The following is a 14,052-nucleotide window of genomic DNA, read 5'->3' as shown; positions in this document are numbered from 1 at the left end:
AACTCGGTCCACAAATTTGAAACAAAAGAGAAATTGTCTGTCCTCGTGAAGAGGCACAGAAAAGAAGGCTTCCGACATGTTAATGACAGTGAACCACTCAGCATAACATGGAATCTGAAACATTTTCACAACTGGATTTGGCACCACAGGACAACATCTGACCACAATGTCATTTATTTTTCTCAAGTCTTGGACAATTCGAACTTTCCCACTGGGCTTTTTCAAACCCATTATCGGCGAATTACATGGGCTGCTCAATACTTCTTTCAAAACCTCTTCTTCTAAAGAGTCTGCAATTATTTGGGCAACATTCCTAAGGACATCTTGTGGCATGTGGTACTGGGGAATTCGAGGAAAAACTGCATTCGGCTTTACAGTAACTTTTAACTGGCTCAACTCCCTTTATCAGAGCTATCTCTTTTCCTATCAAATCCCACACGTTCTCTTTAACCGTTCCCTGCAAGTCAGGATGAAGCTCCTTCACTGTGAATATTGGAAAGAAATCAATCAGAGAGTATTTCCTATTTATTGTCTCACATTCCGTCTCTGGGGCTTGGTCATCTTCATCATCGCTATTCGTGTGAATCTCAAATCCATCATTTGAACAAGTAATCTAGCATTTCGATTTACACAGCAAGTCTCTTCCCAGTAGGGATACTGGACTTGAATCACAGACTACGAATTCGTGCAATCCCTGGAAGTTGCCTATTTTAACCTGAACTGGTTCTGTAATCGGATTAGTCAAGTACTGATTCACTACCTCTACAATCTGAACTGTTTTACCTGAAAGGGGCAAGTTCGGGACTTCAACTGATCTTACTGTACAGCGTGTAGCTTAAGTGTCAACCAAGAATGAAACTCTGTGACCCATGACTTTTCCCTTTACATAGGGACCTCTCTGATCTACTTCTAAGGAGGTTGCAAGCACACATGGCTCCTCATCTGAACTTTCGCTCACCCAATCATCGTTTATTCCATTCTCACTGTGTAACAGGAATTGGTGCACTGTGTTATTACTTTGGTTAAGCTTCTGACCTGTGACCTGTGAGAAAGCATCATTTGCTGCTGTTCCACTGGGGCTTGAGGGATTTGAATTTTCTGTCTAGGTACCACGGGACCCTGCTGCTGCATTGGCTGTAACTGTGTCATTTGTACACGTGGCATTTGCACCTGCTGCATGGGTTGAAAATTTTGCACTTGATTCACATTATTTTTAAAATTTTGATTAGGAACTCTCATTCTAGGTCCTCTCATGTTCTGGATTGAATTGACATCATTAGTTTGCTGAACAACACCTTCCTGCTCCATCATCGGACAGTCCCGTTTTTAATGTCCGACGGCTCCGCAAACGTGACAAGGCAACAATCTCTTAATTCCCTGCACATCATTCTGAGCCAATACAGTACCCAAGTCTGGACCGTGATTCACATTACCTCCGCGACCTCTAACTCTCATCTGGGGCTGAAACATCATGTTTCCCTGCTGCTGTTGTGGTAGCTGCTGTGGAACATTCCCTGGCATGTCTATTTGTCTGAGCAGCTTTAATCTGCATCACCATCGCCTTTTCTTTCATCTTTTTCTGCTTCAACTTAATCTCACCACTACAGTATTTTCCATACTGCAACACCTCATCAATTGGCTTTGTTTGCCAGCAAATCAAATGACTCTTAATCATCTGGCAAATTTCAGGTCTCAATCCTTCCACAAATCTGAACACAAAATGAATCATGTCCTTCGCTTCAATTGTCTCTGTACCACTGTAATATTTGAACGCCTGTAACAATCTCTCATAATAGGCATGTATCGACTCCTTTGCTTTCTGAGCCCTCCTGTCAATTCTCTGCCAATCAATATTCTTGGGCAAAATTCTCATTTTAAAAAATTCAACCACCTTATAGTAATATTTAATTACTTTGGGAAATGGTGCACCTGTAATTTTATCTCTCTCTGTTTTTTTGTTGGCTAATCTACACTCCTCTTACACTCTATCCACAGATTAGCTGGGACCACTATCTCTAATAAGGTGTTCAAGTCCTCCCACTGGCACTTTGCTAGTTTTACAAACCTATCCGTCTTCCGGTACCACTCTACTGGCTTCTCTCTCATTTTTGGATAATCATTTGTAAATGATAGAATATCACTTCTGCTCCAAGGGGCATGAACAAAATTACCTCCTGGAAACTCTCTCTTGGTAAAATCCTCACTGGATCTTGGCCTTGCTGCACATTTGCAGTCAGCTCCACAGAATCCCCTTTCCTTTTGTCTCTTTTCTTTACCCATCTGCCTTCCCATTTGTCTAATGCTTTCCAGGTCTGGGTACTTTGAAGCAATTCCCTAATGTGTGCCTTCATTCCGGCAGATCTCATGTGTTCAAAATCTTTAGTCTCGAAATCTAACCTGTAACTCCTTTTCAAATGTTTTGTTTTCTCTGCCGTACTTCTCTGCCAGGTCTTCTAGCTTATGATGCACCTTGCTCACTTCCCTGGTAATCTTCGGGCACAGATATCTCAACTCTACTTATGTGTAGGATTCTAAGTTGTTCACACCCATTGTTCCCTCAATGAGCTCACCCGCTTCCATATTTAGCCTGGCGTAATTCAAATACTCCTCTCCCTTAGGAGTACTCTGCAGGGTATTCAGCTTGTCTGACCATTCAGTCAACTGCTGAGCAGTCAACCCTTGCAACAAGATGGTACTGTCTTGGACAGGTGTTACCTGCTGTGCAACTGCATTCGGGTTCTGCAGTGTCAACAATTTCAAGCTATGGCCAATGTTTGACCCTACCATAGTATCTGGAAGTACTCCGAATGAACTAAGATCCAACGGTGTTCTCGATCCGTCAAAAGTCTGTCCCACAGAAGAGACTACTCGAGTGTTCTCATTCTGTCTTTCCCCCATTGCGTTCTGTGTCATTACACCCTGTTCACATATACTAGGTTTCTTCTGTGCAAATAAGGGTACGGCTGGACCAACAGTAATAGGTAGAGATATAGCATCTGGGGTTGGTCTGGTACTTCAGTTCTGTGGGAGAGTAACTCCCACATTCTGATTCATCATTGAAGACATATCTTAATGTGTCACTGTTTCCGGAGTGAATTTTGGCATAACCTGTGGCTGCACTTGGGGCAGTAAAAGCAGAGTTGGCTCTGTCTGAACCAACATCCGTCTTGTGAAAACCTGTTCCATCATTAAGTTTGTAGGCGTTTCCATAATGGGTAGATTAGGGTAACTTCTCTAGACCTGTAGCAGTTGCACCTGATTTTGTACCACTGGAGTAGTAGGTGCGTTAAGACTACCCTGCCTCATACTCTGTGTCAGGCTAATATTAACCTGCACCTGACTCACTGTCTCATTAACCTGTGTCAAGGCTGGAGGATCAGAACTGGTACTCAGATCACTCTCATGTGCTGCATATGGTGGTGGACGATTTCTCAATATCTGTAAAATAAATTAATCATCATCTGATTCTCCCTCCATTGTTGAAGACTTTCTACCCTCCCTACTTTCGGACCGGCTTCTATTAGTCTTTCTAGTAGCTTTCCTTCCTTCCTTCTCATTATCCTGCGTAATCGCTGGAAACAACGTAATTCCATGCAAAGTCTCTGTTCTCCAAATTCTCTGAACACTAGCCTCTGTTTATGTCTTTTCTGCCTTTCTCATTCACCTCTCGAATTTCTGTTGCTGTTGCTGTCTGGTACTAGCTCCCAAATCACTAATGCCTCAAACTGTGCTGGTCTCGGAGGGGCCTTCAGATCATACAGTACCCTCCTCAAATGCTCTAAAAACCTCAAATTGAATGTTCTGTTAGCAGGAAACCCTAAACTCCCATCTTTCGCTGTCACTTTGCACCATTGCTTTAGCCAAAGACATGGCGCAACACTCTTCTCTTCCATTACAGTGTAAGCTGGTGTACCTTCTGGCGGTGTAACCTCGCTTATACTCGCTGTAATGTACGTATCTCCCATAAAGCACTTTTTAAAGCCTTGAAAATGTCAGCTTTTCGACCATTATGTTAACAAAATCTAATAAGGAAGTGACTTTTAGTCCCAGAGTCCTCTTCACCTACTTTCTCAACCAATTGCGCCTTACGGACAGCTGCCAATCTGTGTGCGACCCTTCTCACTAACCGACCTATCTCAGCGCAGCTCCAATGACGTCACACTCACACGTCTTGCGGCTTGTCGTCCTGAACTCCGATTCACACAAAACTAATGAAAAGAATTGCGAGCACTAACCCAAAATCAAAACCAACTGTGCCGGTTTACTACAGGAAAGGTAATACAATCGCTCCAGAAACTTTACGGATTTTTCACTGATGGCTCTTCCTGCACTTACAGCTACTCCTTCTTTCTCAGTTTCCCAGATTTGCAAACAAAATTTGACCCATAAATTTTACTCTCAACTGATCAGTTGGTCTGTCCTAGTGCACATAGGACTACCCAGATCTCAATCGAAATTCTCTTTGACTCACTTTGACTCACACTCTGACTTGTCGACCACGCCCGATTGACCTATTAAACCAGACAAATTACAACATGAAACCAAGGGCCATATTTATACTCCGTTTGCGCCGAAATTGCGTCGTTTTTTTTGACGCAATTTCGACGCAAAACTAACGCCAACTAACGCCATATTTATACTATGGCGTTAGAGGCGAATAGCGCCAAAGTTCCCGGAATGTGCGTCATTTTTTAGCGTGAACCCCTTCCTTGCGTTAATGATATGCAAGGGAGGCGTTCCCGTCTAAAAAATGACTCCCAGGCCTTTACGTGGTATTTATACTCCCGGGCAAAAGAGACGCACGGGAGTTGGCGTGGCTAAAAACGGCGCATTTGCGCCACTTTTTAACGCCTGCTCAGGGCAGGCGTTAAGGGGCCTGTGGGCTCAAAATGAGCCCACAGGTGCCCTCCCATGCCCCCAGGGACCCCCCCTGCCACCCTTGCCCACCCCAGGAGGACCCCCAAGGATGGAGGGACCCACCCCAGGGACATTCAGGTAAGTTCAGGTAAGTATAATTTTTTATTTTTTTATATTTTGTTTTGGTGGCATAGGGGGGCCTTATTTGTGCCCCCCTACATGCCACTATGCCCAATGACCATGCCCAGGGGACATAAGTCCCCTGGGCATGGCCATTGGGCAAGGGGGCATGACTCCTATCTTTACAATGATAGGAGTCATGTTGATGGGGGATGGGCGTCGTTAAAAAATGGCGCAAGTCGGGTTAAGACGATTTTTTCGACGTAACCTGACTTGCCCCATTTTAAGACGCCCATGCGCCATTTTCCCCCTACGCCGGCGCTGTCTGGTCTACGTGGTTTTTTCCCACGCAAACCAGGCAGCGCCGGTCTGATTGCGCCGTCTAACGCCATTCCATAAATACGGCGCCCGCATGGCGCTTCAGAATGGCGTTAGACGGCGCAAAACTTTTTGACGCTAAACTGCGTTAGCGCAGTTTAGCGTCAAAAAGTATAAATATGGGCCCAAGTGTCTCCTACACTTTTCAATATACTCCAGTGTCTTGGACCACGCAGGGTCCATACATCAACAACCACATGGCCAATTTTTGGGCACAAAGCGCCACACACATGTGAAGTTCGATGACTTTCCTACTCTCACACTGCGGAGTATGCTCACTCAATTTAGAGTACATAAACTTCCTAAACCCTCACAAATCTTACAATTCACCTGGGGTCTGCAAAAGCTGTGCAAGCGCAAAACCTACTTCATTCACTCTATCACTAGAATGCCAAGAACATCCTCAGACAACCATTGGCAGTCTCCAACCTTCTGGTAAAGTCATTTCAGGACTAAGGGAAACATTTTATCTCCAATTTGTATTATTGAAAAAATAAATCCAAAACCTTTACCGGGCATCTATGATGGGCTCTTATGGAGACAAACCATCAGTCTTCTACCACGTCTGTTAGCACATATGACCTTAATAAGTAAACTTACAAGGGGGCGCAAATTGGTCGATGAACCTTTTGACTCGCATTTACGATGTTCCCACCATAATCCAGTAAAGGCCGATCAAAAATCAATAATCAATCAATAACATCAATCATCAATGACGGTCAATAGCACTAGTAATCAATTGGAGTTAGTAATTGTCACACACCATGACCTTTCAGTCATGAATAACCACACCGTTTAGTAAAAGTTAGAAAACTTATTTCCCTAAATTAACAATGCTAATGTCACGTAAAATAATCTCATAATCAAATGATAAACATACAGAAACAACACTGGCAATCCAAAGTGACGGAAGAAGCGTAATCTAATCAAAACGTGAACCACTACACATTCTAAAGTTACAGTGCAAATTAATAATAAGAACAATTGTGTAAACAACATCACATATATTTAGATTCAGCAAAGAAAGATATCAAACGTTACTCCTTATAGCAGACTTTTATCAGTGAGGATCTTTATCTAACACTAGATTAGCATCAATATGTTGGGCTTCATGCAAAATAATTTAATCAACACAAATTTAGAAAACATCTAACTATGGCTTTATCAAAATAGTGCTGAGGTACCTAGAAAGAAAAAAGCAAAATAGTCTTAAGAAACACATCAGTAATAATATACCTCTCCTCAAATGGATCGGCAAGCTAAGACAGTCTTCGTCAACAGGACATCAGTTCGGTCAGCAAGGCATCAGGATTCAGCATTAAATTTCAGGAAAGGCAAAGTCTTTAAGCAGTAAAGTCAAGCACTACTTTTGTTAAGACGCTCAAGAGCATAATGGCCTTTCAGCAAGAAAGAAAATGGGCAAAGGGCTGTCTTCCATCAGTGCAGTCCGGCTAAGCTAGATTTCCTAAAACTACTTCCCAAGTCCCTATTGGTCAAAGGATCGCATGTTCACACTTTGTCCAATAAAACTAAAACTTTGAATCTATGATTTCTACTACTACTTAGTTCACATGTCTGTGAGTGGCTTCTCTTGTAATGTCCTCATCATCTGGCTCGTCAGATAACAATATTGTTGCAGCTTATACTCCAGTCAGTGTTTTCATTGTTCTCCTCCTGAGAAAGTCAGTCTTACACACATTACGCTTATATTGTTACATTTATCAAGAACAGCATCTTCAAGCATGTGGTTCTCATGAGAAAGACTTTTAGCTACGAGCACATTTGGTCAGCACAGTGGAATATTACAATTTAATTCTCTAGGCAAAAGTTTTATTAATCGGTTTAGAAACACAGCATGACATGAGGCCGTGCAAGTAGGCCAGGACCTCCACTAAGTTAAGGCCTACAATTAATAAATCTAATACATAATGCATAACCCTCAATATGATGTATTGCTACATTAATTAAACAGAAGCTCCATATTTCATATTAATAAGCCATTAATAACTATATCTCGTGAACATTGGCGGCCACTCACGTGGACACATTTTCAAACGCATGCATTATTTTTCTCTATATTATTACATTTTCTACGCAAATCCATTACTCAGAAAACATGAATATTCATTAATATTTTTTTATTAAAACACCTGCTTTAGCAATAGCATGGTGGTGCAGCCAGATTGTGGCTTGGCCATCAGCTAGCAAATGTTCAGCTATAAATAGCCAGTCACACTGCATGTTTGTGATTTGGTAGTGAAGGTAACGCCTGTTTTTTGCATTGATTGTGCAGGAAAATGATGCATTTTTGGTTCGTTTTTTCCAATGGAAGGTCTGTCAGACTGGTAGTCTAATGGCACGGCATAAAGAATTATATATGGGTAACCAGGAATAAGGAGGAAGTTTTTTCCTTGGGCTTCTGAGTCACATTAAATACTCAATGAAAGCAAATTTCAAGTTGTCTATGACATCACTTGTAACCCGGAGGTGAATAACATCCTTGATATTCACTTTTTTACCCAGCTATTGCTTAATGTAATGTATGCCCCCCCAAATCATCTGTCTCTGCTTTCAGATGCTGATTAGGGGCAAAGGAGTAATGGGGTAGCCACAAATAATATGGCTTTCTGCACTGTTCACTTCCATAATCTCTACGCTCTGCTCTCCATCAGAGCAGAGAGCCAGGGCGGCACTGCTAGAATCTCTTTGAGCCCATCCAGAGCAGCCTGGTTTTCCTCTGTGATGGAGCAACGTCATGTTTTTCATTGTTTTGACGTCATAACAGTGAATACCCAGATATAATTTCTGGTAATACCAATAGTGGCGCTCAGTGTGAGTCACTATACAAAACATTTGTATTCAGAGCTATCTTAACATTTTGTTATGTTGAAATGGAGTGCAACGTGGCATCCCAAATTCGGTGTGCTTGTAGGGATCTATAAAACAGCAAAGAGTGAACGATATCTCTAATCATATCCTCTACACAAGACATACATTAGTGCTAATAATGATTACTGTAAACAATGTTATCAGCGTTGGGATTTAGTGGCCAAATGTATATAGGGACACGTTTACGATTACCACATAGCTAATTTTTCTGATTCGCTATTTGGTTATCGCAAACACCCATGTCCCAATGTGTGTTTAATAAATTTTGTGAGTCACATTGGGTTGCAAATAGACCTACCTCATTAACATTTATGAGGTAGGTCTTACTTTACGACCCATTACGAATCACAAAAATCACAGGGAGGGTGACCTGCTGGGGTCAGCATACTAACATGTCTGTGATTGCTTTCAAATAAAGCAATTTTTTTAAATGCAGCTCGTTTCCTTAACCCCTTCGCTGCCAGGGCTTTTCCCCCTCAGGTGGCAGACCTTTGTTTGGCTATTTGGAGCAGTTTGCGCTTAGGCCCGCATAACATTTTGCCAACATAAGCTACCCACAACAAATTTGCGTCCTTTTTTTGCAACCTCCTAGGGATTCTTGAGGTACCCAGAGTTTTTGGGTTCCCCTGAAGGAGACCAAGGAATTAGCCAAAATACAGCAAAAATTTAGTTTTTGTTAAAAAAATGGGGAAAAAGGGTTGCAGAAGAAGGCTGGTGTTTTTTTCCCTGAAAATGGCAGCAACAAAGGGTTTGTTGTGCTAAAATCATCAGCTTCCCATCTTTCAGGAACAGGCAGACGTGAATCAGAAAACCAAATTTTTCAACACAATTTTGGAATTTTACTGGGACATACCCGATTTTTACTATTTGTTGTGCTTTTAGACTCCTTACGGTTAGTGACAGAAATGGGTGTAAAACAAAATTCTGAATTCAGCAAGGGTTAATTTGTGTAGATCCTCAGGGTTTTCCTGCAAAAAATAACAGCTGAAATTAAAAAATATTGAAATTGAGCTGAAAAAAACAGCAATTTTTCTCCACATTTTACTCTGTCACTTTTTCCTGTGATGTCAGATTTCTGAATGCAATATATTGTTACGTCTGCTGGACTCTTCTGATTGCAGGGATATAGAGGGCTTGTAAGTTTATCAAGAACCCTAGGTATCCAGAGCAAATAAATGAGCTGCACCTTGCAATGGGTTTTCATTCTATACCGGGTATACAGCAATTCATTTGGTGAAATATAAAGAGTGAAAAATAAGTATCAAGAAAACCTTTGTATTTCCAAAATGGGCAAAATATAAGATGTTGAGAAGCATTGGTTATTTGCACATCTCTGAATTCTGGGGTCCCCATACTAGCATGTGAATGGGCAGGGCATTTCTCAATTAGACGTCTTTTTTACACACTGCCTTACATTTGGAAGGAAAAAAATGTAGAGAAAGACGAGGGGCAAAAACACTTGTTCTTATATTCTGTGTTCCCCCAAGTCTCCATATGAAAATGGTGCCTCACTTGCGTGTGTAGGCCTAACGCCCGCGACAGGAAACGCAACATGGACACAACACATTTTAAATTGAAAACTGATGTGTTTTTTGGAAAGTGCCTATCTGTGGATTTTGGCCTCTAGCTTAGCCGGCACCTAGGGAAACCTTCCAAACCTGTGCATTTTTTAAAACTAGACGCCAAGGGGAATCAAGGATGGGGTGACTTGTGGTGGTCTCACCAGGTTCTGTAACCCAGAATTCTTTGCAAACCTCACAATTTGGCCCAAAAAAACTTTTTCCTTACATATTGGTGACAGAACGTTCTGAAATGTGAGAGGAGCCACAAACGTCCTTCCACCCAGCGTTCCCTCAAGTCTCCCGAAAAAAATGGTACCTCACTTGTGTGGGTAGGCCTAGTGTCCCCAACAGGAAATGCCCCATAACACAACATGGACACATCACATTTTCCCAAAGAAAACAGAGCTATTTTTTGGAGAAAGTGCCTAGCTGTGGATTATGGCCTCTAGCTCAGCCGGCACCTAGGGAAACCTACCAAACCTATGCATTTTTTAAAACTAGGTACCTATGGAAATCCAGGATGGAGTGACTTAGGGGGCGCTCACCAGGTTCTGTTACCCAGAATCCTTTGCAAACCTCAGAATATGGCTAAAAAAACACTTTTTCCTCACATTTCAGTGACAGAAAGTTCTGGAATCTGATAAGAGCCACAAATTTCCTTCCACCCAGCGTTCCCCCAAGTCTTCCGATAAAAATGATACCTCACTTGTGTAGGTGGGAAGGGAAGAGCTAAAAACATGTTGAAATTGAGGGGGAACCAAAACGGGTCCAAAAGGGCAGTTTGAAAAAAACTAAACATTTTCAGACTGACAAGGGGGGCAGAATTTGTATCGATATAGATGAGACAATGCTAGGTGGTAGGAATTTTGTGGATTCCTGCAGGTTCCGGAAGGTTCCATCACAAAAATGTGGGAAAAAAATGTAATTTCCATCAAAGTTGGAGGTTTGCAGGGCACTGTGGGTAAGAATATGGGGCGGGTGCATGTGAAGCACACCACCCTAGACTCACCCATATGTTTAGTTTTCAGATGTGTCTAGGTCTTGTGGATTTTTGTACATGGCAGCGTCCCAAAGTACAAAAAGTGCAGCCCTCATCATTCCAAGTGGTACGATTTTGAGAGTTAGACAAGCTCTCATGGGCCAAATGTTAAACCAAAACACAAAATAATCAAATGTCCTCTTGCTTGCTGTGGGAGAAGATGTTTTAGTGTGCGGGGTAGAGCTGAAAGACTGTCACCCCCTTCAGTTGGGGCGGGGGCATCACCATGCCCATACTGGTTGGTAGCCACCACCCCACTATTTTTTTTTATTTATTCCCTGGCATCTAGTAGGTTTTCTGCCCCCCCCAGGGAGTGAATCAGGAGTAATTGCCCCATCTGCACACCGGTGGGCAGAACAACTTTGTCCCCATTTATTTGGGGTGGGGTGTGGCCATACCCCACCCTCCTTTTTTGAAAAACAAATCTTCCCTGGTCAGCCTTCAGCCCCACTTGTGGGCAGATGGGCCTTCCAAAAATAGGCCGATCTGCCCCCGGGAGGGGCAGATAAGGCAAACTGTAATGTGCCCCCATGGGGAGTGACCCTTGCCCAAGCGGCTGCCCCCCAAAGAAAACACACACATAAACACACACCAATCCCCGGTGCCTAAGTGGTTTCTTCCCCCCTGGGGGTAGATTGGCCTATTTGAAATAGGCCGATCTGCCCCCAAGGGGGGCAGAATTGGCCTCAAATAAATTTGCCCCCCCCAGAGGAGCGACCCTTTCCTAAAGGGTTGATCCCCTTGCATGAAATTGTCACAAAAAAAAAAAATCCCTAGTGGCTAGTGATTGGCCTAAGAAAAATAGGCCTACCTGCCCCAAGGGGGGCAGTAATGGCCTAAATATATTTGCCCCCCAGGGAGTGACCCTTGCCTAAGGAGTCACTCCCCTTGCATGAAATTAACCCTCATAAAAACACTCCCTGGTGTCTAGTGGATTCTGCCCCCCTTGGGGGCAGATTGGCCTAATAAAAATAGGCCGATCTGCCCCCAAGAGGGACAGTAATGGCCTAAAATACATTTGCCCCTGCGGGGAATGACCCTTGCTTAAGGGGTCGCTCCCCTTGCATGGAATTGACCTTAACAAAAACCCCCTGGTCTCTAGTGTTTCACGATCTGGCTGCTGAAATGCTCTTAAAGACATCAAAGGGAAGGAAATTCCTTTCCTTCCCTTTGAAGCCTCTCTGGCCCCCATCACATGATCAGAAGAGAAATGCTTTAGCATTTCTCTTCTGATCTGCACTGGAAACTGGAGGGGCAGCCTCTGATGAGGTCAGCGTGCGATCATCAAAAGCCACAGAGGGGTCAGGGGCGGGGGTGGAAGGGGAAGCAAATCCCCTTCCATCCCTGCCCTGGGGGCGCCGAGGCGGGGCTCTCCCCCCCATGAGCCAGTCCAAGGACATAATGATTACGTCCTTGGTGCCTCAGCGTCGCAGCCAAGGACGTAACCGTTACGTCCTTGGCTGCGAAGGGGTTAAACAAAAATCGGCTGAGTTTTTTCATTTTTTTACCACTGCCTTCTCCTAAAAAATGTTTTTACAAACATTCTCAAAGAGGAAGGGGTCCCTTTGGGACTTCTCATTTGCAAATGGGTTATCACCTATCAACCGCATTTCGATTGGAAAACATTCACACATACCACTGGGATTCAGTATGTGGAAGGGATGCCGCAAACACTCCCCTTCCTAAAACTGAATTACAAACTCAATTTGTGATTCGGTAATAGATTACCGAATCGAAAATTGGGCCATTGTACATTTAAAAATGCCTTATCCTGGGTGAAAGTGGCCCAATTCTACAAATTGGACCGTTTGTGACCTAAAAAAAGCTTTGTACATCTGGCCCTTACTTTCAGCATTCCTAATAAGCATTATGGGCCTGATTCTGACATTGGCGGGTGGCGGAGGCCGCCCGCCAAAGTCCCGCCGACAAATGACCGCACCGCGGTCAAAAGACCGCGGCGGCCATTCTTACATTTCCGCTGGGCCGGCGGGCGCTCTCCAAAAGAGCGCCTGCCGGCCCAGCGGAAATGCCCCTGCAACGAGGATGCCGGCTCCGAATGGAGCCGGCGGAGTTGCAGGGGTGCGACGGGTGCAGTGGCACCCGTCGCGTATTTCAGTGTCTGCATTGCAGACACTGAAATACTTTGTGGGGCCCCCTTATGGGGGCCCCTGCAGTGCCCATGCCATTGGCATGGGCACTGCAGGGGCCCCCAGGGGCCCCGCGGCACCCCCTACCGCCATCCTGTTCCTGGCGGGAGACCCGCCAGGAACAGGATGGCGGTAGGGGGTGTCAGAATCCCCATGGCGGCGGAGCGCGCTCCGCCTCCCTGGAGGATTCTCCCGAGCAGCGGAAAGTCGGCGGGAGACCGCCGACTTTCCGTTTCTGACCGCGGCTGAACCGCCGCGGTCAGAATGCTCGACGGAGCACCGCCAGCCTGTTGGCGGTGCTCCCGTGGTTGGTGACCCTGGCGGTCACCGACCGCCAGGGTCAGAATGACCCCCTATATTCCTTGGAGTAAGGCAACAGTGTTTGTCTCATACTCCAAAATGAATGTGCCTCCTACTGTTATCCTGTCCTTCTAGCTCTGATGAAACAGGAAGTTTTCTTTCCAGGAAAAATTAGAAGATAACCCAGGATTCCTCCCAAGTCTTGCATGGAATATTATAGAGGACCACAAACTCTCCACAATTCTTGGAAGTGCCACCAAACCCCCGTTTTCAATGATATGGCACTTACTGGGAAAACTGAAGGTATGTCTCAAGATTGATAACATGGGCCCAGATTTAATAGGGCCTAGCGCCTCCTTGCCCCACATTAGTGTTATTTTATTTATACTAATGTGGCCCATCAAGGCCAAAAACGCCACATCAGATTTACAATGTGGCGCAACGTGCATTGCGCCACATTGAAACCCCTTAAGCCACATTATGCCTGCGACAGGCATAATGTATGCAAGGGGGTGTTCCCCCATTAGGGGGTGTGAAAAAAAGGCACAAGGAAATCTAACAGATTTCTTTGTGCCATTTCTTTCTGCATTTTTAACGCCTGCTCAGAGCAGGTCTTTAAAGGGGGCACACCATTATTTATAATGGGCCCCAATGTACTGGTCAGGGTTAGCGCCAAAATGTTGGCACTAACCCTGAACATTACATCAATAGCGACACTATTGCCCCTACCCTGCGCCATGGTGAGCCGTATTTTAAACAC

Source organism: Pleurodeles waltl, chromosome 4_2 (assembly GCF_031143425.1).
Source record: "Pleurodeles waltl isolate 20211129_DDA chromosome 4_2, aPleWal1.hap1.20221129, whole genome shotgun sequence".
Taxonomy (NCBI): Eukaryota; Metazoa; Chordata; class Amphibia; order Caudata; family Salamandridae; genus Pleurodeles; species Pleurodeles waltl.
Note: the sequence above shows the minus strand (reverse complement) of the source record.